This window comes from Astyanax mexicanus, chromosome 4 (genome assembly GCF_023375975.1).
Source record: "Astyanax mexicanus isolate ESR-SI-001 chromosome 4, AstMex3_surface, whole genome shotgun sequence".
Lineage (NCBI taxonomy): Eukaryota > Metazoa > Chordata > Actinopteri > Characiformes > Acestrorhamphidae > Astyanax > Astyanax mexicanus.
The window spans coordinates 18,822,477-18,843,678 of NC_064411.1; the positions used below are offsets into that span (position 1 = coordinate 18,822,477).

The 21,202-nt window shown below is 40.6% G+C and overlaps 4 protein-coding genes across 13 annotated transcripts in view; 2 read left to right on the forward strand and 2 right to left on the reverse strand.

Annotated features, from left to right (window-relative positions):
* LOC111197331 (NACHT, LRR and PYD domains-containing protein 12-like) overlaps positions 1 to 21,202 on the forward strand; it is a 686,367-nt gene that overhangs the window by 325,797 nt on the left and 339,368 nt on the right. The window lies entirely within an intron of this gene.
* LOC125801186 (zinc finger protein 665-like) overlaps positions 1 to 21,202 on the forward strand; it is a 316,241-nt gene that overhangs the window by 191,705 nt on the left and 103,334 nt on the right. The gene's annotated exons all lie outside the window — the stretch shown is intronic.
* Positions 1 to 21,202, reverse strand: part of LOC125801441 (zinc finger protein 239-like) — a 308,090-nt gene that overhangs the window by 150,273 nt on the left and 136,615 nt on the right. Inside the window, exons 1-2 of one of the 3 annotated variants that reach the window (XM_049478185.1) lie at positions 14,377 to 14,433; positions 13,646 to 13,742 (exon numbers count right to left, since the gene is read on the reverse strand). The exons of the other annotated variants lie outside the window; for them this stretch is intronic. The gene's annotated coding sequence lies outside the window, so the exon portion shown is untranslated. Of the gene's footprint in view, positions 1 to 13,645; positions 13,743 to 14,376; positions 14,434 to 21,202 lie in introns of those variants that run through there. 3 annotated transcript variants of the gene reach the window in all.
* Positions 1 to 21,202, reverse strand: part of LOC111189991 (zinc finger protein 239-like) — a 269,338-nt gene that overhangs the window by 7,093 nt on the left and 241,043 nt on the right. The window lies entirely within an intron of this gene.

The following is a 21,202-nucleotide window of genomic DNA, read 5'->3' on the forward strand; positions in this document are numbered from 1 at the left end:
TGATTTTACAATAAACCCAAAGAAGAATATTTGAATGGATTGACAAAGAACAGAAATCTGGGAAATGTATTGTCTATCTAACTGTAAGTTTACACCGAACGCGATAAAATTGCTCTGTGTCGCCTGTCCAACAGGCGATGAGTCGCTTGGGGACGTGTCTCACTCAGAACGAGCTGTCGCTGGTGGGCGTTTTCCAAATACGGCACATACAGAAACAAGGATTCTACACAATTCCTAAACCATAAACAGTCGTACAGACGTTTCACAAACAATAAATCTTTATATCTTTTCTAACTATTAAGTACAATAATTTAATATAATTATTTCATATTACAATAAATCGGTTTACTTAAATATAATACATTATTTTCCTTAATGTAGTAAATAATTCTCTTAATTTATAATATATATATATATATATATATATATATATATATATATATATATATATATATATATATATATATCAGTTTTAATATATCGTTTTCTGTTAAATAAGTATTTCTGTAAGGATAGTACTATACTGGGGTAACTGCTGGTGTAGTGGAGTATTTTACCTCAGATCAGCTCAGTTCAGTTCTGTTCCCACTCTCCGTTTTGCTGGCTGAATAAATCTTCAGTAGGAACCGAAAATCAGAGCAGCGATTTCAGGCCGGACATATGAGTTGATTGGTAGTTGCCGCCGCGCGTCACTGCTCATTTACATAAAGTTAAGTTCTAGTCAAATCTCTCGCGTCGCTCACACCGCGCGCTTCGCATCGCGTTGCGCCGCGTCGCTGCCTGTCGCCCAGTGCCGCTCGCTCTCATTGAAAATGAATGACTTCCGGCTGCTTTGTCACTCGCGACGCGTTCGGTGTGGACGCACGGTTGAGAGCTGGTGTTTATTTATACTGAAATAGTTAACATGCAGAATGCTCCACTTTACTTGTGATCAGCATGGGCATGCAGTTCACCAAAAGCTCTGGGACAGATTATAATGAGTTAAAATAGACTAAGAAAATGTTGAACAAAACAGAGAATGAGCAAGGCTTTTTGGAGTATGTGAATTTATTCTATTTTCCAAGTTGAACTCTGTGTTTGTTTCTAACATATATATGTGGGAGAAGGTAATGTTTTTCCAGACACATAAAATGTATGTTCTATATGAAATTGTCAAAAGATGTGCATTTATGTTAACAAAAACATAACATATTGCTTGCCCAAAACCTTTTTTAAGACTGTATATAATCAGTCTAAGACAGAAACTTCATGAACTGTTTACATTAAAATGTTGGTTTAATAATTATTACACACAAAGGATAATGCATGCTTATATGTGACAATGTGAATAATGTGAATCCACCAGTGATTGAATGGAAACTCATTCTACACATAAGCAGTTGATTTAAAAACTATGTGAAGGCCTGAATAAAAATACTCACACAGCTCTTCTGGATATTTTAACTACTGGCAGCAGCCTCAGAAGACACTCCTCTGATGGATCATATTTACTGAGGTTAAACTCCTCCAGCTCTTCTTCTGAGTTCACCAACACAAACGCCAGAGCTGACCACTGAGCAGGAGAGAGGCTGGCCTTTTGAAGACCACAGTCACCACCTCTTCTCAGGTATTTCTGAACTTCCTGCACCAGAGAATGATCATTTAGTTCATTCAGACAGTGGAACAGATTGATGGATTTCTCTGGAGATGAGTTCTCCTCAATCTTCTTCTTGATGTATTTGATGGTTTCCTCACTGCTGTCAGAGATCCTCTCTGTCTGTGTCAGTACGACTTGTAACAGAGTCTGATTAGACTCCAGTGAGAGACCCAGGAGGAAACGAAGGAACAGGTCCAAGTGTCCACTCTCACTCTGTAAGGCTCTGTCTATGGCACTGCTGAGGAATTCAGTCATCGTTGACTTACTGAAGAGTTCAGAAAGTTCAGTGTTTTGGTTTTTAGTGGTTTGCAGATTCAGAACGCTTCTGTCAATAAAGCAGAGAAACGCATATAAAGCAGCAAGAAACTCCTGAACGCTCAGATGTACAAAGCTGAAGACCTTCTCCAGGTGCAGCTCATGTTCCTCCCTGAAGATCTGGGTACACACTCCTGAGTGCACCAACACTTCTCTAAAATCAATGCCACTCTCTCTTAGATCTTCCTCATAGAAGATCAGGTTTCCTTTCTCCAGCTGCTGGAACGCCAGTTTCCCCAGAGCCAGGATACTTGTTCTAGTCTGCTTAGGATCAGTGTCACTATTCCCACTGTACTTCTGGCTCTTGTGTTTGATCTGAAAGATCAGGAAGTGTGTGAACATCTGCGTCAGGGTTTTGGGAATTTCTCCACTCTCAGCTTCACTCAGCATTCTCTCTAGAACAGTAGCTGTAATCCAGCAGAAGACCGGTATGTGGCACATGATGTAGAGGCTTCTTGAAGATCTGATGTGTGTGAAGACTTTTTTGGCCAGGTCCTTATCACTGATCCTCTTACTGAAGTACTCCTGTTTCTGAGGGTCACTGAAACCCCGCACTTCTGTTACCTGGTCAACACGCTCAGGAGGGATCTGATTGGCGGCTGCTGGTCGAGAGGTGATCCAGAGGAGAGCAGAGGGAAGCAGATTCCCCTTGATGAGGTTTGTCAGCAGAACATCCACTGAGGTTTGCTCTTCTACATTCACCAAGTTCTCAGTGTTCTGGAAATCCAGAGGCAGTCGACACTCATCCAGACCATCAAAAATGAACATGATTTTGTAGCTCTTATAATGTCTTGGTTTTAAATCTTGTGTTTCTGGGAAAAATCTCTGAAGAAGATTCACCAGACTGAGCTTCTTCTCCTTCATCAGATTCAGCTCTCTAAAAGGAAGCGGAAATATGAAGAGAACGTCCTGATTTACTTCTCCTTCAGCCCAGTCTAGAATGAACTTCTGCATAGAGACTGTTTTTCCAATTCCAGCAACTCCTTTAGTCAGTACAGTTCTGATGGGTCGTTTTTGTTCTGGTAATGGTTTAAAGATGTCGTTGCATTTGATTGGTTTTTCCTGTGTTGTTTTTTTCCTGGATGCAGCTTCAATCTGTTTCACCTCATGTTCCTGATTGACATCTCCTCTATCTCCCTCTGTGATGTAGAGCTCTGTGTAGATCTCATTCAGAAGTGCTGACTTTACATGGCCTGAGATTCCTTCATTAATTCTCTGATATTTATCCCTCAGCTTGGATTTGAGCTTTCTTTGGCATGCTGGGGCTAATTCTGATTACAGAGGAAGAGAATAAGGAAAATGTTATTAGCTGTGTCTCTTTATGAAAGACCCCTGTGTACAACAACTTTGATACAGTAGATAATTGTTAAGTTTAAGGATACATTTGATGCTGTGACACAATATCTTATAATTACAAAATCCAGTTAACTGCTGCTTATTATTCTAATTTGAAAAGCAGAACTCCACTAAGGAAATAAATTAGCACTAGTTGTTCCCCATTCTCATGACCCAGAACTCTTACTGCTCTGTAGTGTGTTGGCGAGGTCTGTCTGATTCATGTTCCTCAGGATGTGCAGTGTGACCTTCAGCACCCCCTCCTTCTGATCATCCTCCACCTCTCCCTCAGAGCATGCTGGGTAATCTGGACTCAGGAGCTTCTTGAATGTGTTTAGCTCGTTCTTCACTAGAGAGATAATCTTCTCCTGCAGCTCCTGATTAAGAACAAACATCAGAGAATCAGTAAAGCTGTTACAGTACAGAGAGAGAGATGATGACACTGATCTGAGGAGAAAAGGAGTTATAGATGCTCTGGTGTGTAAAAGGATTTAACCATCATGTTACTGTGCAGCATCTTATTGCACTAATATCCACATTATTTACTATTAAATACAGATATAATATTCTATCAAACTGAAGGTGAATACATTATGATTAGTATCAAAACTTTAAAGTAAAGTTAAATTTATATTTAAAATAAATCAGGGAGATTCACATCATATATATGGTTCAAGTACTAACCTTGAATATGTGGTCCAGTTTTTTTCTGGAAAAGTTTTTTTTCTTCTTACTGTTGATGAACAGAAAATCCACACTGTAATCCTCATTAATAAATCACCTGATCTAAAAAGGTTTGTTTCAATAAAATATGGTGAGATTATTAATAAAATAAAGAAGAGCAGCAAATAACAGATACAAATAAAATACAAATCTGTAATTAAAATAAAATGTAAATAAATATATTAGGAATACCAGAACCAGGAGAGACACACGCTGATATGAGTCAAACAGTTGAAACAGTTTATTAACAAAAGGGACAAGCAGATAAGGATAGTCTAAAGCAGGCAGGGTAGTAACATAAAGCCAGCATAAACAAACAACATACCAGTAGAGAGGAGAAAGCAGGGTCGGTACACAGAGAAATAGACAGAAGTGGAATAAGCAGAAGGGTGGTCTAATAACAAGCAACAGAAAGCAACAAACAATAAACTGAGCAAGGCAAGAAGGGTAAACAGTAAAACAGAAACGGGTCAATAAACGATAAGACAGAATAACAAGGAGATACGTGTCGTAGAAGAGTTAAAGAACCTAGATTCAATACTTAGCAACTAATAGCTGAAAATGAAGGGTCTTTATACTCAAACGTTCAGGTGAGAAATCATTAGCTGTTGCTCAGCAGCTCAGCAGCAATGTGAATGTAATTAGAAAGAAAACAGCTAAAAGGTTTTCCAGAATTTCAATTAACAAAATATGTTTTAAAATGTATTCTAATTAATTCTGAATACATAACTGTTCTATGTAATGTACTAGAACACGTTCTCCCATTCCTGGATTTATGTACTCACCCCAGCAACTGAGATGATAAATGAATAAATAAACAGATAAATAAACAGATAAAGTTTTATTCAATGCTATTAAAGATACAATAAATGTCATGTTTTCAATGCACTGGAACATAGTTTAAGAGGCAATAAAAGCACTTTGTGGTTTCGTACATCAGATGGCGCTTATGTGCTCTGAGTCATAAAGCTTTTGAGTGGAGAATATTTTTCGTACAGTTAGGAGAAATGATTCAGTGCTTATATAAGCTTTAGTTTAACATCAATTATATTTTAGATATGTTAGCAGAGCAACTTCAGCAGAAGTAGAATTTATTGAGTTTAATTCATAAAAGAGGACAGAACAGAGCACACAAACACATGGAAAAAAAATTTCGTTGCTTCTGGAACTTTTTGGTAAGGCACATCAGCTCTATGTTTACAGACAGAAAAATTAAGCATATGAAGAAAAGAATACTGTCTCTACTGTGAAAATGTTTTTATAACCTTTAACTTTAAAATACTTTAAATTTAATTTTCTTCAGAAATAACTCTTTCCTTTGCTTCCTCTGGTCCATTTCACCAAACAGCACAGTGACTACCTGTAGCCCTATATATATAGACCCACTGACTGATTTAATAATAAATAATATTGCAATTTTATTTGATCAATATCACTAATATAAATATTATTTATCTAACAATCTAACACTGATGCTTTTATTCAAGAATATCTGGTAGGTCACATGGTGCACTTTTCTATATTTGAAGGTGTGAGTATAATGTTTGTTTGTTACAAGGAATTAAATATTAAATATATTATTTTCATTAACATATTTAGTAAGCAATTATTATTATAATTTAAGAAGTGCACTTCATTAGAATATAATACTTTTCTAAACATTATTTTGAATAATGCAAAATACTGTTTTATATCTGACAAAATAACAAAATAATTATTTAGATATTGTTTTGATCAGTATCGCACACCCTTAATATAGATATATGTGTAATTCTCCAACCTGTAGCTGATATTGTAATTTACTCTCATTGTTCAGGTCAATCAGTCTAATCTAAACCACGCCTCCCCATCACAGCTTTAATAACAAACCCAATCACTTCCATCTGATCTATATAAATGCAGCACATCAGGATTTCCTCATTTCTAATGCTAATGTAAACTCAGACAGTGTGTGGTAAAATCCGAGACGGATCCTCACAATGGATCTGGTTCAGAGATCGCCTGCACTGCAGATTCAAGGATTCAAGGAGATTTTATCGTCATTCGCATCACATGTGGTACATGAGGTGGAATGAAATTGTGATCTCACAATCCAGTTTTACAACCAAAGAGCTGTTATTAATAAATATATAGATAAAAAAAGAATACAATAAAAGAAATAGAATATACAAAATAGATAGATAAATACCCCAAAAGAATAAAAAATAAATAGAGAGTAGAAAGGTTTCAGCAACATGAAGTCCATAAGTTTTACTATAGTAGCACGATAATGTGAATTAGAGCAGTGGAGATAAAGTGTCTCAGTGCAAGTAAAGTGACCATGTTTGTAAACAGTAATTTGTCCTTGGTGTCAGTGCAGTGTGTTGTTAAGTGGAGTTTAAGAGTCTTACAGCTTCCGGAATGAAGCTGTTTCTGAGTCTGGCTGTTTTGCACTTGATGCTCTGCAGCCTCCGGCCTGAGGGGAGTGGAACAAAAAGTGCGTGTGCTTGGTGGGTGGGCTCCTTCCTGATGCAGGTGGCCCTTTTCCTGCATCTGGAGGTGTAAATGTCTGTGGTGCTGGGGAAGCTAACTCCAACAATCCTCTGTGCAGCCTTCACCACCCTCTGCAGTGCTTTCCTGTCTGCAGCAGAGCAGCTTCCATGCCACACATTGATGCTGGAGCACACAACGCTCTCCACCACACATCTGTAGAAGGAGGTGAGGACTGCGCTCCCGAGTCCAGCTCGTCTCAGCCTCCTGAGGAAGTAGAGCCGCTGATGTGCCTTCCTGACCAGAGTGGAAGTGTTGTTGCTCCAGGTGAGGTTGCTGGTCAGGTGCACACCCAAGTACCTGTAGCAGTCGACCACTTCCACCACAGATCCTCCAATGTGCACGGGGAGGTGGGCATGCTTGCCCCTTCTGAAGTCCACAATCATCTCCTTCGTCTTCTTTACATTGATGCAGAGGTTGTTCTCTCTGCACCAACCCTCCAGGTGTTCCACCTCCTGCCTGTAGCTGGACTCATCTCTGTTCGTGATGCATCCAACCACTGCCGTGTCGTCCGCAAACTTCACAATATGACAGCCTGGATGGAGAGGTGAGCAGTCATATGTGAGCAGTGTGAACAGGAGGGGGCTCAGCACACAGCCCTGAGGGGAGCCAGTGCTGAGGATTATGGAGGGGGAGGAGATGTTGTGAATCCTCACAGACTGCGGCCTGTTGGTCAGGAAGTCTAGGACCCAGTTGCACAGGGAAGAGCTCAGTCCAAGTGAGGAGAGTTTGGTTATCAGTGTCTGAGGAATCATGGTGTTGAAAGCAGATGTGAAGTCCACAAAGAGCATCCGAACGTAGGAATCCTTCTGCTCCAGGTGGGTGAGGGCAGTGTGGACCACAGAGGAAATGGCATCCTCTGTGGATCGGTTCTTCCTGTATGCGTACTGGTGTGGATCCACAGTGATGTTGATGGTGGCTTTGATGTGGGTCTGAACCAGTCTTTCAAAGCACTTTGTTACTATTGGAGTGAGGGCTACTGGCCGGTAGTCATTCAGACCTGTCACTGTGGAGCTCTTGGGGACCGGGATGATGGTGGCGGTCTTCAGGCAAGTGGGGACAGCTGCCTGGATGAGGGACGCGTTGAAAATGTCGGCCAGGACGTCCGAGAGCTGGTCTGCGCAGTCTCTTAGCACCTGTCCGGGGATGTTGTCCGGGCCGGCAGCTTTCCGGGGGTTAATCCTCCTCAGCGTCCTCCTTACTTCTGCTGGTGTCATGCTGAGGGGCTCCTCTCCTGGTGAGTGTGGGAGTCTGGTGCTGGGGGGGTGTGTCAGGGTTCTCAAAGCGGGCGTAGAACGTGTTGAGAGCCTCAGGCAGGGATGGGTCTTTGGAGCTTTGTGCAACGTTAGATTTGTAGTCTGTGATGCACTTGATGCCCCTCCACATGCTCTGTGGATCCTGGGAGGAAAAGTTACCCTGGATTTTCTGAGCATTGCAGCTCTAGCCCTCCTGAGTTCATCCGAGTCTCCAGATCTGAAGGCAGCATCCCTGGCTTTCAGCAGGGAACGCACCTCTGCGTTCAGCCAGGGCTTCTGGTTCGGGTAGCAAGTCACAGTCTTGGTAGTAGTGACATCCTCCACACACTTGCTGATGTACCCAAGAACAGCAGATGTGTATTCCTCCAGATCCAGCTCCCCCTCACACTCAGCAGCCTCCCTGAAGACCTGCCAGTCTGTGCAGTTGAAGCAGTCCTGCAGCACAGCGGCGCCGTCACTGGGCCACACCGTGATGGTTTTCTGTGTGGGTTTGGAGCGTCGCAGCGGGGGGTGGTATGCGGGGACCAGCATGATGGAGGTCCGATAGCCCGAGGTGGGGGTGGGGGAAGGCTTTGTAAGCCTCTTTCACAGAGGAGTAAACACGGTCCAGCGTGTTATTACCTCGCGTTGGGATGTTCACGTGTTGGTAAAACCTCGGCAGCGTGTTCTTCAGTTCTACGTGGTTAAAATCCCCCGCTACCACATAGAACGCGTCCAGATGCTTGTTCTGAAGTGAGCTGATGTTGTCATAAAGCTCCTTCAGCGCGTTCTTAGCATTAGCATCCGGTGCTATGTAAACAGCAATCACGAACACCGCCGAGAACTCACGAGGCAGATAGTGAGGACGACACTTCACAGTCAACTGTTCTGTCGCCTCGTACCAGTGGCTGTTTACCAACACGCAGTTTGTGCACCAACCTTTGTTTATGTAGATGCACAAGCCGCCCCCCCGGGCTTTCCCGGATAGCTGGCTGCGGTCCGCTCGGAAGAGCTGCCGGCCGGCGAGCTGGAAGGCTGAGTCCGGCATGGTCTGGTTCAGCCTGGTTTCCGTGAGACAAATCACAGCGCTGTTCCTCATCTCCTCAGAAACATTCATCCTCAGCCGCAGCAGGTCCAGCTTGTTATCCAAAGAGCGGACGTTAGAGAGGAAAAGCGACGGAATCGGGGGTCGGTTAGCATTAGCCTTTAGCCTGGCTTGGACCCCAGCCCATTTGCCTCTCTTCTGACGCCGCTCGCACCGCCTCCTCCTCCTGCCCTTTGTCTGCAGAGATCCGCTCCCCCACGCCGGAGCGTGCAGGAGCTGCAGCTCGCCCAGCGTAGCTCGGATATTATTGTCCATAGTTGCTGTTTTACTGACCAAACTGTCCTTAATCCTCCTGCAGACAAATCTGATCCGAATTTTGATCAAATCGTCACATTTATGTTCATAAATCTGGACCAAATCAGCTCTGTTCTGGTTATTGAACCTCACCAGCTGCAAACAGCCCAGCAACCACCCCTATACCATAGCAACCACCATAGCAACAACATAAAATCACTACATCAACCACCTACAGTGCTGGCCAAAAGTAGTGGCACCCCTGCAATTCTGTCAGATAATGCTCCATTTCACCCAGAAAATAACTGCAATCACAAATGCTTTGATATTAAAGTGATCATTTAATCATTTAATAAACCTCTGTCCTGTGTCCTTGTGTGTACCACATTGAGCATGGAGAAAAGAAAGAAGACCAAAGAACTGTCTGAGGACTTGAGAAGCAAAATTGTGAGGAAGCATGGGCAATGCTACAAGTCCATCTCCAAAGACCTGAATGTTCAATGTAAGATTGTGCGGATGGTGGATAAAGAATCTCAACTAACATCCAAACAAGTTCAAGCAGCCCTGCAGTCCGACGGTAAAACAGTGTCAACCCGTACTATCCGTCAGCGTCTGAATGAAAAGGGACTCTATGGTAGGATACCCAGGAAGACCCCACTTCTGACCCAGAGAAATAAAAAAGCCAGGTTGGAGAAAGCCAAACACGTTTTGGAAGAATGTTCTCTGTTCAGATGAGACAAAAGTAGAGCTTTTTGGGAAAAGGCATCAACATAGAGTTTACAGGAAAAAAAACAAGACCTTCAAAGAAAAGAACACGATTCCTACAGTCTGATTTGTCCCCCCCTCCAAAAATGATATTGTTTGGCTCAGATCAGCTGTACTATTAATGAGGAGACAGACTGGACCATAGACTGTATATAGCTGGACAGAGCATCGTATCTCAAAAGTGAAGCCACCACAGGTCGGGCGCCCCCTGCTGTTCGGCTGCAGAAAGCTGTGTAACCCCACCCATCCCCATAGGTTTCAATGTTAAAACAGAACAACTTTCAATCACGTTTTTTCTGAATATACTCTAATTCTACAATTCTTATTATTTATTATTATTTTTCTATTTGCTGCGCCTGTGTTGTAATTTTGATGAATGTGTTTTGTGCTTTTGCAGTGCTTTTCAATTTGCACTGCGTTGGGCTTTCTCGGCCACAGTAGCTCTGAATCAAAACACACAGATACAACCCACTGTGATTAATAAACTACAGCTGTTTTGTGAGTTAGCTTAACTTTGGAATTACCTAGAGGTAACTGGGAGTCAAGGTTAAAGAAAGAAAGAAAAAAATAATATATATATATATATATATATATATATATATATATATATATATATATATATATATATATATATATATATATATATATAATGTTCAACTTGCCCTGTACCTGCTCAGCTAATCACTATTTCATTTTCAAACTGTGTTTATTAATTTAGGATTGCAGGACTTACTGTGAGCTATAATGAACGAAAATTAATTTAGCCAACTAGTTATCTAGAAGCTGGATGTAGAGGATAGCGAGAAGTTAGTACAGTACTTTGTGTTTGTAGTTTAAAGCAGTTTCTTAACCCTGATCACTGCCCCAAAATTGTGTTTTCCATCAGATCCAACTGATCAGCTAATAAACAATAATTTACTGAGTTTACCTGTTAAAATCCCTTAGCCCCCTGTTAGAAATATGCTTTAGATTTTTTACTTTAATCAATACTTTCCTTTAATTAATACAAATCAAGCTAAGGAAGTATAATCAATTGCATTACTATAAGCCCAATACTTATAAAGTTAATGAAGTATAATTAAATGCATTATAAATAAAGGTGTGATACTATGGTATGCAACATGACTTAACATAAAGCTTGCCCCAATGACCAAGAGGCCAGCAAAAGGGAAGGTGCTGACATGTTACGAGCAGAGCAGAGGATAGCAGCTGAGACAGCAGCAACAAACTGCTTATCTATTTTAACTGTCCTTAACTTGCAAAATCTGGCCGTTAGCTCCTGGTCGTTAAGACCAGTCAGTTGTTAGCCAAACGGTATGTGTAAGAGAAATCAATTGAGAGACAAGGTCTGATCAAGACCAGCCAGAACCAGTTTTTGGGAAACTGTCTAAGGTGCCTTCCTCTGTGACCTTGAGGTGGTTTGTCTATAAATGTGTGTGTCTGTGAAATATACTTCGGATTATTTCTTTTGAACTCCTTGTGAGTGGAAGTGGTCCCCAGAGATCTCTGTACAAATAAATTGTGAGGTGCACCTCCTGGTATCCAGTCTTAGTCATTATCTTTTCCCATTGAAAACGAACAAGTGAGTGATGCCAAGAGAGAGCAGCCGAGAGCGTACTCAACACCCCTATGGAACCTAAATTAATCATGCATATCCAGCAGTGTATTAGACACATCATACCACCACTTACTTTATCAAATGCATTTAAAGCAGAGGAAGCTCTAGAATATGCAGAACAGTTTAAATATGCAGTAGAACCAAATCTATTATATTATTTTAAATATTAGGTGATAACTGATAATGTTTGTCATATGTATATAATTTTCTATAAGTTTCTAACAGCAGTAACTGTAACGTGGAGTAACATGTTTAGGTTGTAAAATCACCTTTACTTGGATGTTAACCAATAATAAACAAAATACAGAAAAATTGATTATTTGTGATTAAAAGTAATTTCCACAAATGTTGTTCTAGGAAACTATTGGGTTCATATTGGCCAGGGGTGTCCAAATTTTTTTTGTTGGGGGCCAGAAGGAGAAATATATGTGCAGTCACGGGCCACAGACTGTAATAAAAGAAAATGTGAAATATGCCACATAATAATTCACTTTCTTGATTACTAGCATTTACGCACCATTTTACTTGAGTTACTATCTTTATCTATCTTTGAGAGTGTTGTGTAAACTAAGATTTTTCAAATTGATGTTTTGTTTCATAATGTCTCTTAATATTATACTCCTTCATTACGGCAACTGATTCCTGAGAAATGAAATATACACACACTTCCCTGCGAGCGCACTCTTTCCACTTTTAGACTCTTTGGCATGTTTTCCCATGCTGTAACTGAGCACTCTCTCCACTTTTAGACTCTTTGGTCTGTTTTCCCACGCTGTAAATGAGCACTTTCTCTGCTTTTAGACTCTTTGGTCCGTTTTCCCACGCTGTAACTGAGCACTCTCTCCGCTTTTAGACTCTTTGGTCCGTTTTCCACACTGTAACTGAGCACTCACTCCGCTTTTAGACTCTTTGGTCCGTATTCCCACGCTGTAACTGAGCACTCTCTCTGCTTTTAGACTCTTTGGTCTGTTTTCCACACTGTAACTGAGCACTCACTCCGCTTTTAGACTCTTTGGCCCGTTTTCCACACTGTAACTGAGCACTCACTCCGCTTTTAGACTCTTTGGCACGTTTTCCCACGCTGTAACTAAGCACTCTCTCCGCTTTTAGACTCTTTGGTCTGTTTTCCCACGCTGTAAATGAGCACTTTCTCTGCTTTTAGACTCTTTGGCACGTTTTCCCACGCTGTAACTGAGCACTCTCTCCACTTTTAGACTCTTTGGTCCGTTTTCCCACGCTGTAAATGAGCACTTTCTCTGCTTTTAGACTCTTTGGTCCGTTTTCCCACGCTGTAACTGAGCACTCTCTCCGCTTTTAGACTCTTTGGTCCGTTTTCCCACGCTGTAACTGAGCACTCTCTCTGCTTTTAGACTCTTTGGTCTGTTTTCCACACTGTAACTGAGCACTCTCTCCGCTTTTAGACTCTTTGGCCCGTTTTCCACACTGTAACTGAGCACTCACTCCGCTTTTAGACTCTTTGGCCCGTTTTCCTACGCTGTCACTGAACACTCTCTCCGCTTTTAGACTCTTTGGCCCGTTTTCCACACTGTAACTGAGCACTCTCTCCGCTTTTAGACTCTGGTCCGTTTTCCCACACTGTAACTGAGCACTCACTCCGCTTTTAGACTCTTTGGCCCGTTTTCCTACGCTGTAACTGAACACTCTCTCCGCTTATAGACTATTTGGCTCGTTTTCTGACACCTAGCGTTCAAACTTTGAATCTCACATTATAAAACCTGCTATATAGCGGCCCAACTTTCACTTTATTATTAAAATCCCACACGGGCCGCTCCAAAAAAGGAAACGGGCCGCAAATGGCCCGCGGGTCGTAGTCTGGACACCCCTGATATTGGCAAATGTGTCCTCCCCAATATCAAGCCCGCTCCTACGCCCTTGATTAGATATTAAATGCAGATATGTACTTTAAATACAGATTAGAAACACATTCTACTATAAGAATAACTGTCTGGTTTGTTAAGTGTTTCTCTGTGTTTACATACAGCACAGGGTTCTGACTCTGGTCCAGGAGAAACTCTGTTCTCAATATTTTAAAACTGTAAAATATGCAGATCACAGCTCCAGTATTAGAGCTGAAACCATTACAATACAAAACTACTTTACATATTAAACCCATCACTTAATTTACTCACTTTAGGACAGGAGGTCCTCCTCCACTGCTGGAGTTCTGAAGATCCATCATTTACTCTTCTTCATTCACACACAGCTGAACACTGCCGACACCGACCCCTGAGAACAGATCAGCCGTTACAATAAAACCTTTATTCTTACAATAATGACATTATCATCAGAACTGCATTAAACAAAACCTGATAAACTAACAAAACAAACCAAACAGAAAACGATACATAACAGTGTGATTTACCCTCATTACACATTATTCTACTGATTACAGAAACGTTTACTGTTATTATAATTATTATAATTTAATTATTATTAGTAATATTACTGCATTACACAACATTATAAACATACACACTGTTCTATTATTATTAATAATAATATTATTATTATGTTACTGAATCAGAATAGAGAGATTATTTAAGTATAATGTAAAACAGCAGGATTAAAAACACTAACACTCCACGTGATCTTGAGCTCCGTTGCTCCCCCTGCTGGTTGAACAGCGCTACTGCATATAAACACGCCTTTATAGCAGTTCCGTGTTTTTATCTCCCCAACAGATCAAAGCCCACATTAAGCAGTAATGCGCTTTAAACAGCATAAACTACATTGTGATCAATAAATATCAATCTATATCTGCGCATTTCTCTTCAGTTTACAGCATTATTGATCTGAGGAACCTTTAGAACCGGTTCTGCTACACGGTTCTGTTCTACATTCTCTTCAGTTCTGAACTTACCGAGTGAATCCGGACTTCTGTCCTCTTCTAATGGAGGAGACTGAACTTACTTTCACTTTCTCCTTCACTGCATCACACCTTGCTCCCTCTAAGCCCCGCCCCCTTGCTCGCTCACAGCGAATAGACGCTGTGTGGGCGGAGCTACTGTTCGTTTTTGGCTATTGTCAGCCAATTATATCACAGGGCCGAATGGAATGTTCATGAGTCTGAAGTGTCTCCCACACAACTGTAAAAACCCCAGTTTTCAGACCGGTGTACTGCCGAGTCCAAAAGTGCTCCTCCCCGCACTGTGCATGCTCTGACCCACATTTTATAACGTTTTCATGAGTTTTTCATGATGATTCTGTTTTTCATGACTGCATTAAACAGCCTGAGCACACTGTCATTATTTATTGAAGGGTTATGTATCTGGAACGATTCTGCCTCACCCCTGCACTGCAGATCCAGCTACCCCTCTGCGTTGTGTCAATAATTTCACAGGAGTCAGAACTGTCACCTCTGTGGTTTATTGCTCTTGAGTTGCAAAAGAGAACAATATTTCTGTCTGTGAGAGGACACAGCGTAGAAACTCCTCCCCCTTCAGCTATCAGCGCAGACTGGTTAACAGTAACTGCATGAATAATATATAAAATTAGGTTATATAAAAATATACAATATATATAAAAGTATAAAACAGGAATAAAAACACATTTCACATTGTATTATTTTCTAATATTCAGCAATACATATTAATTGGCACAAATACATATATAAAAATAAAACAATTTTCTCAAAATGTAGATAAAACAAATTACCCAGTGGCTATATTACAATAAAAGGTTCATAATAGCTCATGGTGTACCATATTTTTATACAACCGACCATGCGGTTAGAGCTTCAGCCTTTTTATATAACATTTACTACGCAAAGAGATGACATTTTAAGTGAAACACTGCCCCCTACTGTCCAAAACTTACACAGAATATAACATACCTGATTGCAAAAGAGAACAATATTTCATGTCAGTGAGAGGGCACAGCGTAGAAACTCTTAAGATAATATTAAAAAAACACACAAATTTCATGTTGCTAGACCATGTACACAGTGCGTTAGCTAGCTAGCTGAGACTAGCAAAGTGACTAGCTTTAACCCCCCTCGACATAAAGATTTCTGGTTACATTGTAATCTCTCTCTCTCTCTCTTTCTTTTCCTCCTTTTCATGCTGTCCTCCATTATGTTCTCCTACTTCTTATTGTTGTAATCAATCTTCCAAGGACGTAACATCCAAGGCAACCCTCCTGGCACCTCCTGGCTTACTTGGAGGATGCTGAAATTCTCTGTCGGGTTTGTCAGTGGGGGAGTGGCGGCGCTTTCCCTGGTGACTAGAAGATACTACTGTATATACTATATATATATATATATATATATATATATATATATATATATGTTCAGTGGCGATTGCTCTAAGACTGCAAGGGAAGCTCAGCTTCCCCTAAAATGTAAAAAAATAAGTGATTAAATATATACTGTTGTATGTACATGTCACTGATTAAATATGCGCTACACCACACTGAAATTAATTCAGAATCAGCTTCTAATCACTGGTAACGCCGCGGCTTTCCTCTCACTCATTCCCGCAGCGCTGCTTTAAACAGTGCGGACGCTGAGCGTCCACAGACTTCAATAGCGGGGCAAAGCGCGCGGCGAAACGAGACCACGAGTCATTGGATAAATGCTGGGCTTTGTCCCGCCCATCGGACGCTCAGCGTCTCTGGGGGTCTATGGAGCAGTGGGCTGGCCTCGGCCGGCCCGGACGCTCAGCTTCTGCGTGATGATTGGATGATCTGTCTGAGGCGGAGTCCCTTTTTGATTGACAGCGAAATGAGCGAATCAGTGATCTTTTAGTGTAAAAATCCATTTGATAGTCTTCCTTACGAAGAAAAACTTAGAGTTAAACAGCAGGGCAGATCAACTGCTCAGATTAATTTGGTGTAAAAAGGTGGGGAAAAGTAACAGGTATTTTCAGCTGTTCTGGTGTGATAAATTGAGCTGGCTGACTGGAAGTGCTGTAACAAATAAAATGAACTGATGGCCATTCTTCTTGATGAAACTCAGGACATAAATGAACAGGGGCCAGTAGTAAGTATTGTGTTATTATTAAAAATAATTTAAATAATTTACATTAATAAATGGATTGTTTAAGGAAATTAAAAAGGAAATAAATTTACTTGCATTTTTACTTTACCAACTTTAAAGATTTTGCGTAATGTTTTTTTTACTGATCATTTTATGTTTATTCATGTCATAGCGTCGTTTTTTATGTAATTGTTCAATGTAAAGAATGGGTACCTTTTTGTCGTGTAGTGAAAACTTGAAAATAATGCCTTTTGTTTACAAAAAAAAACATCTCAGGGAGAGTAGAATTTACTTATAAATAAAACTACATATGTTAAGATGTAGGCCGAAATTGAGCTTCCCCTCCTTGAAAGGCCAGCATCCGCCACTGATATATATATATGTATATGTGTATGTATGTGTATATATATATATACAGTGCCCTCCATAATTATTGGCACCCCTGGTTAAGATGTGTTCTTTAGCTTCTCATAAATTGAGTTTTGTTCAAAATAATATAGGACCACGATGGAAAAAAAGAGTAAAATACAACCTTTAACTCAAGTGAATTTATTCAGTAGGAAAAAAATCCCACATTAAGAAATAATTATTTAACATCAAATCATGTGTGCCACAATTATTAGCACCCCTGATGTTAATACTTTGTACAACCCCCTTTTGCCAACAAAACAGCACCTAATCTTCTCCTGTAATGTTTCACAAGATGGGAGAATACAGAAAGAGGGATCTTTGACCATTCCTCTTTGCACATTCTCTCTAAATCATCCAACGACCTGGGTCCTCTCCTCTGCACTCTCCTCTTCAGCTCACCCCACAGGTTTTCAATGGGGTTGAGGTCTGGGGACTGAGATGGCCATGGGAGGAGCTTGATTCTGTGTGCGGTGAACCATTTCTGTGTAGATTTGGCCACATGTTTAGGGTCATTATCTTGCTGAAAGACCCAGTGACGACCCATCTTCAGCTTTCAGGCAGAAGCCACCAGATTTTGTTTTAAAATGTCCTGGTATTTTAGAGCATTCATGATGCCATGTACCCTAACAAGGTTCCCAGGGCCTTTAGAAGAGAAACAGGCCCACAGCATCACTGATCCCCCGCCGTATTTCACAGTGGGCATGAGGTGCTTTTCTGCATACTCAGCTCTTGTGTTACGCCAGACCCACTTAGAGCATTTGTTGCCAAAAAGCTCTATCTTTGTTTCATCTGATCAAAGCACATGGTCCCAGTTGAAGTCATAGTACCGCTTAGCAAACTCCAAACGTTTGCGTTTATGATTGTGAGTGAGAAATGGTTTCTTCCGTGCATGCCTCCCAAACAGCTTGTTGGCATGTAGATAGCACCTGATGGTTGTTTTGGAGACTTTGTGACCCCAAGAAGCTACCATTTGTTGCAATTCTGTAACAGTGAGCTTTGGAGAACTTTTTATTTCTCTTATCATCCTCCTCACTGTGCGTGGTGGCAAAATAAACTTGCGTCCTCGTCCAGGCTTGTTTACCACTGTTCCAGTTGTTTTAAACTTCTTAATAATTCCTCTGACAGTAGATATGGACAGGTGTAGGCGAGTAGCGATTTTCTTGTAGCCATTGCCTGACTTGTGAAGGTCAACACACATCTGCCTCACTTGAATGGTATGTTCCTTTGTCTTTCCCATGTTGAAGATAAATGGCCTCTGTGTCACGTCATATTTATACCCCAGGGAAACAGGAAGTGAATTACTAATTAAATGTTCCTACATACTCTGATCAACTTCGTAAACTACTGTAGAAGTGACAGAAATACTTTTATTAAATTTATTTCCTAAGAATTGTTAGGGGTGCCAATAATTGTGGAACAGGTGATTTTATGAAGAATAATTATTTCTTAGTCAGGGATTTTATTTCCCCCTTAAAATTTACTTGAGTTAAAGGTTGGACTTTACTTTTTTTTTCCCATCGTGGTCCTATATTATTTTGAACAAAACTCAATTTATGAGAAGCTAAAGAACACATCTTAACCAGGGGTGCCAATAATTATGGAGGGCACTGTATATATGTATGCTGCCTAAATACACCTAAAATACCCTCATTAGCCATGCTTATTTATTTGTTATTTTTTCTTTGTGTGCTAATAGCTATTTATGTTTGTCGTATGTACAGCACTGTGACACTGCAATTTCCCTTGGGATCATTAAAGTGCTATCTTATCTTTTCTTATCTTATCTTAAGTTGCCGTGTTCTCCCTGTGTCTGTGTTGATCTCCTTTGGGGACTCTGGTTTCCTCCCACAGTCCAAAAATATGAAGATCAGGTAAAATTGGATAGTCTAAATTAATACTCTAAATTTATTTGTATATGTACATTACCGTTCAAAAGTTTGGGGTCACGCAAACAATTTTGTGTTTCCCATGAAAAGTCACATTTTTTCACCACCATAAGTTGTGAAATGAATAGAAAATCAGAGTCAAGACATTGACAAGGTTAGAAATAATGATTTGTATTTGAAATAACATTGTTTTTACATCAAACTTTGCTTTCATCAAAGAATCCTCCATTTGCAGCAATTACAGCATTGCACACCTTTGGCATTCTAGCTGTTAATTTGTTGAGGTAAGCTAGAGAAATTGCACCCCACGCTTCTAGAAGCAGCTCCCACAAGTTGGATTGGTTGGATGGGCACTTCTGGCGTACCATACGGTCAAGCTGCTCCCACAACAGCTCAATGGGGTTCAGATCTGGTGACTGCGCTGGCCACTCCATTACCAATAGAATACCAGCTGCCTGCTTCTGCTGTAAATAGTTCTTGCACAATTTGGAGGTGTGTTTAGGGTCATTGTCCTGTTGTAGGACGAAATTGGCTCCGATCAGGCGCTGTCCACTGGGTATGGCATGGCGTTGCAAAATGGAGTGATAGCCTTCCTTATTCAGAATCCCTTTTACCCTGTACAAATCTCCCACCTTACCAGCACCAAAGCAACCCCAGACCATCACATTACCTCCACCATGCTTAACAGATGGCGTCAGGCATTTTTCCAGCATCTTTTCATTTGTTCTGCGTCTCACAAACGTTCTTCTTTGTGATCCAAACACCTCAAACTTGGATTCATCCGTCCACAACACTTTTTTCCAGTCTTCCTCTGTCCAATGTCTGTGTTCTTTTGCCCATCTTAATCTTTTTCTTTTATTAGCCAGTCTCACATATGGCTTTTTCTTTGCCACTCTGCCCTGAAGCCCAAAATCCCGCAGCCGCCTCTTTACTGTAGATGTTGACACTGGTGTTTTGCGGGTACTATTTAATGAAGATGCCAGTTGGGGACCTGTGAGGCGTCAGTTTCTCAAACTAGAGACTCTAATGTACTTATCTTCTTGCTTAGTTGTGCAACGTGGCCTCCCACTTCTTTTTTTACTCTGGTTAGAGCCTGTTTGTGCTGTCCTCTGAAGGGAGTAGTACACACCGTTGTAGAAAATCTTCAATTTCTTAGCAATTTCTCGCATGGAATAGCCTTCATTTCTAAGAACAAGAATAGACTGTCGAGTTTCAGATGAAAGTTCTCTTTTTCTGGCCATTTTGAGCGTTTAATTGACCCCACAAATGTGATGCTCCAGAAACTCAATCTGCTCAAAGGAAGGTCAGTTTTGTAGCTTCTGTAATGAGCTAGACTGTTTTCAGGTTTGTGAACATGATTGCACAAGGGTTTTCTAATCATCAATTAGCCTTCTGAGACAATGAGCAAACACATTCTACCATTAGAACACTGAAGTGATAGTTGCTGGAAATGGGCCTCTATGTACCTATGTAGATATTGCACCAAAACCAGACATTTGCAGCTAGAATAGTCATTTACCACATAAGCAATGTACAGAGTGTATTTGTTTAAAGTTAGGACTAGTTTAAAGTTATCTTCATTGAAAAGTACAGTGCTTTTCCTTCAAAAATAAGGACGTTTCAAGGTGACCCCAAACTTTTGAACGGTAGTGTAAGTATAGATATGTGTGTTGTATATGAATGTGTGTGTATAAAATTAATAAGCGTTGGCACTCTGTCCTGGTAAATGTTGTAGTGCCCGATGCAGCAAGGGCGTAGGAGCGGGCTTGATATTGGGGGGGACACATTTGCCAATATGAACCTAAGCCCACCCTATAGTTTCCTAGAACAACATTTGTGGAAATTACTTTTAATTAAAAGTAAATTATTATTATAAGGTGATTTTACAATCTAAACATGTTACTCCATGTTACGGTTACTGTGGTTAGAAAAAATTATGCATGCAATGTCTGAATTATATACATATGACAATAATGATCAGTTATCACCTAATATTTAAAATAATACAGATTTGGTTATTATTATTATTATTATGTATTGGCATGTCAATTCTGTCGTATATTTACATTTTCTCCTGCGCATAACAGAAGTCATGTTACAGCTGTGTTTCTCAACCCTGTTCTTACATATTCTACCGCATATTAACACTGTTCTGTGTTGTGTATTCTGCATATTCTACAGCTTCCTCTGCTTTAAAGGCATTTCATAGAGTAAGTGGTGGAATGATGTGTCTAATAAACTGCTGGATATACATGATTAATTTAGGATCCATAGGGGGCTAAAGGGTTTTAACAGGTAAACTCAGTAAATGACTGTTTATTAGCTGATCAGCTGGATCAGGTGGAAAACACTATTTTGGGGGCAGTGATCAGGGTTAAGAAACTGCTTTAAACTACCAACATAAAGTACTGTAC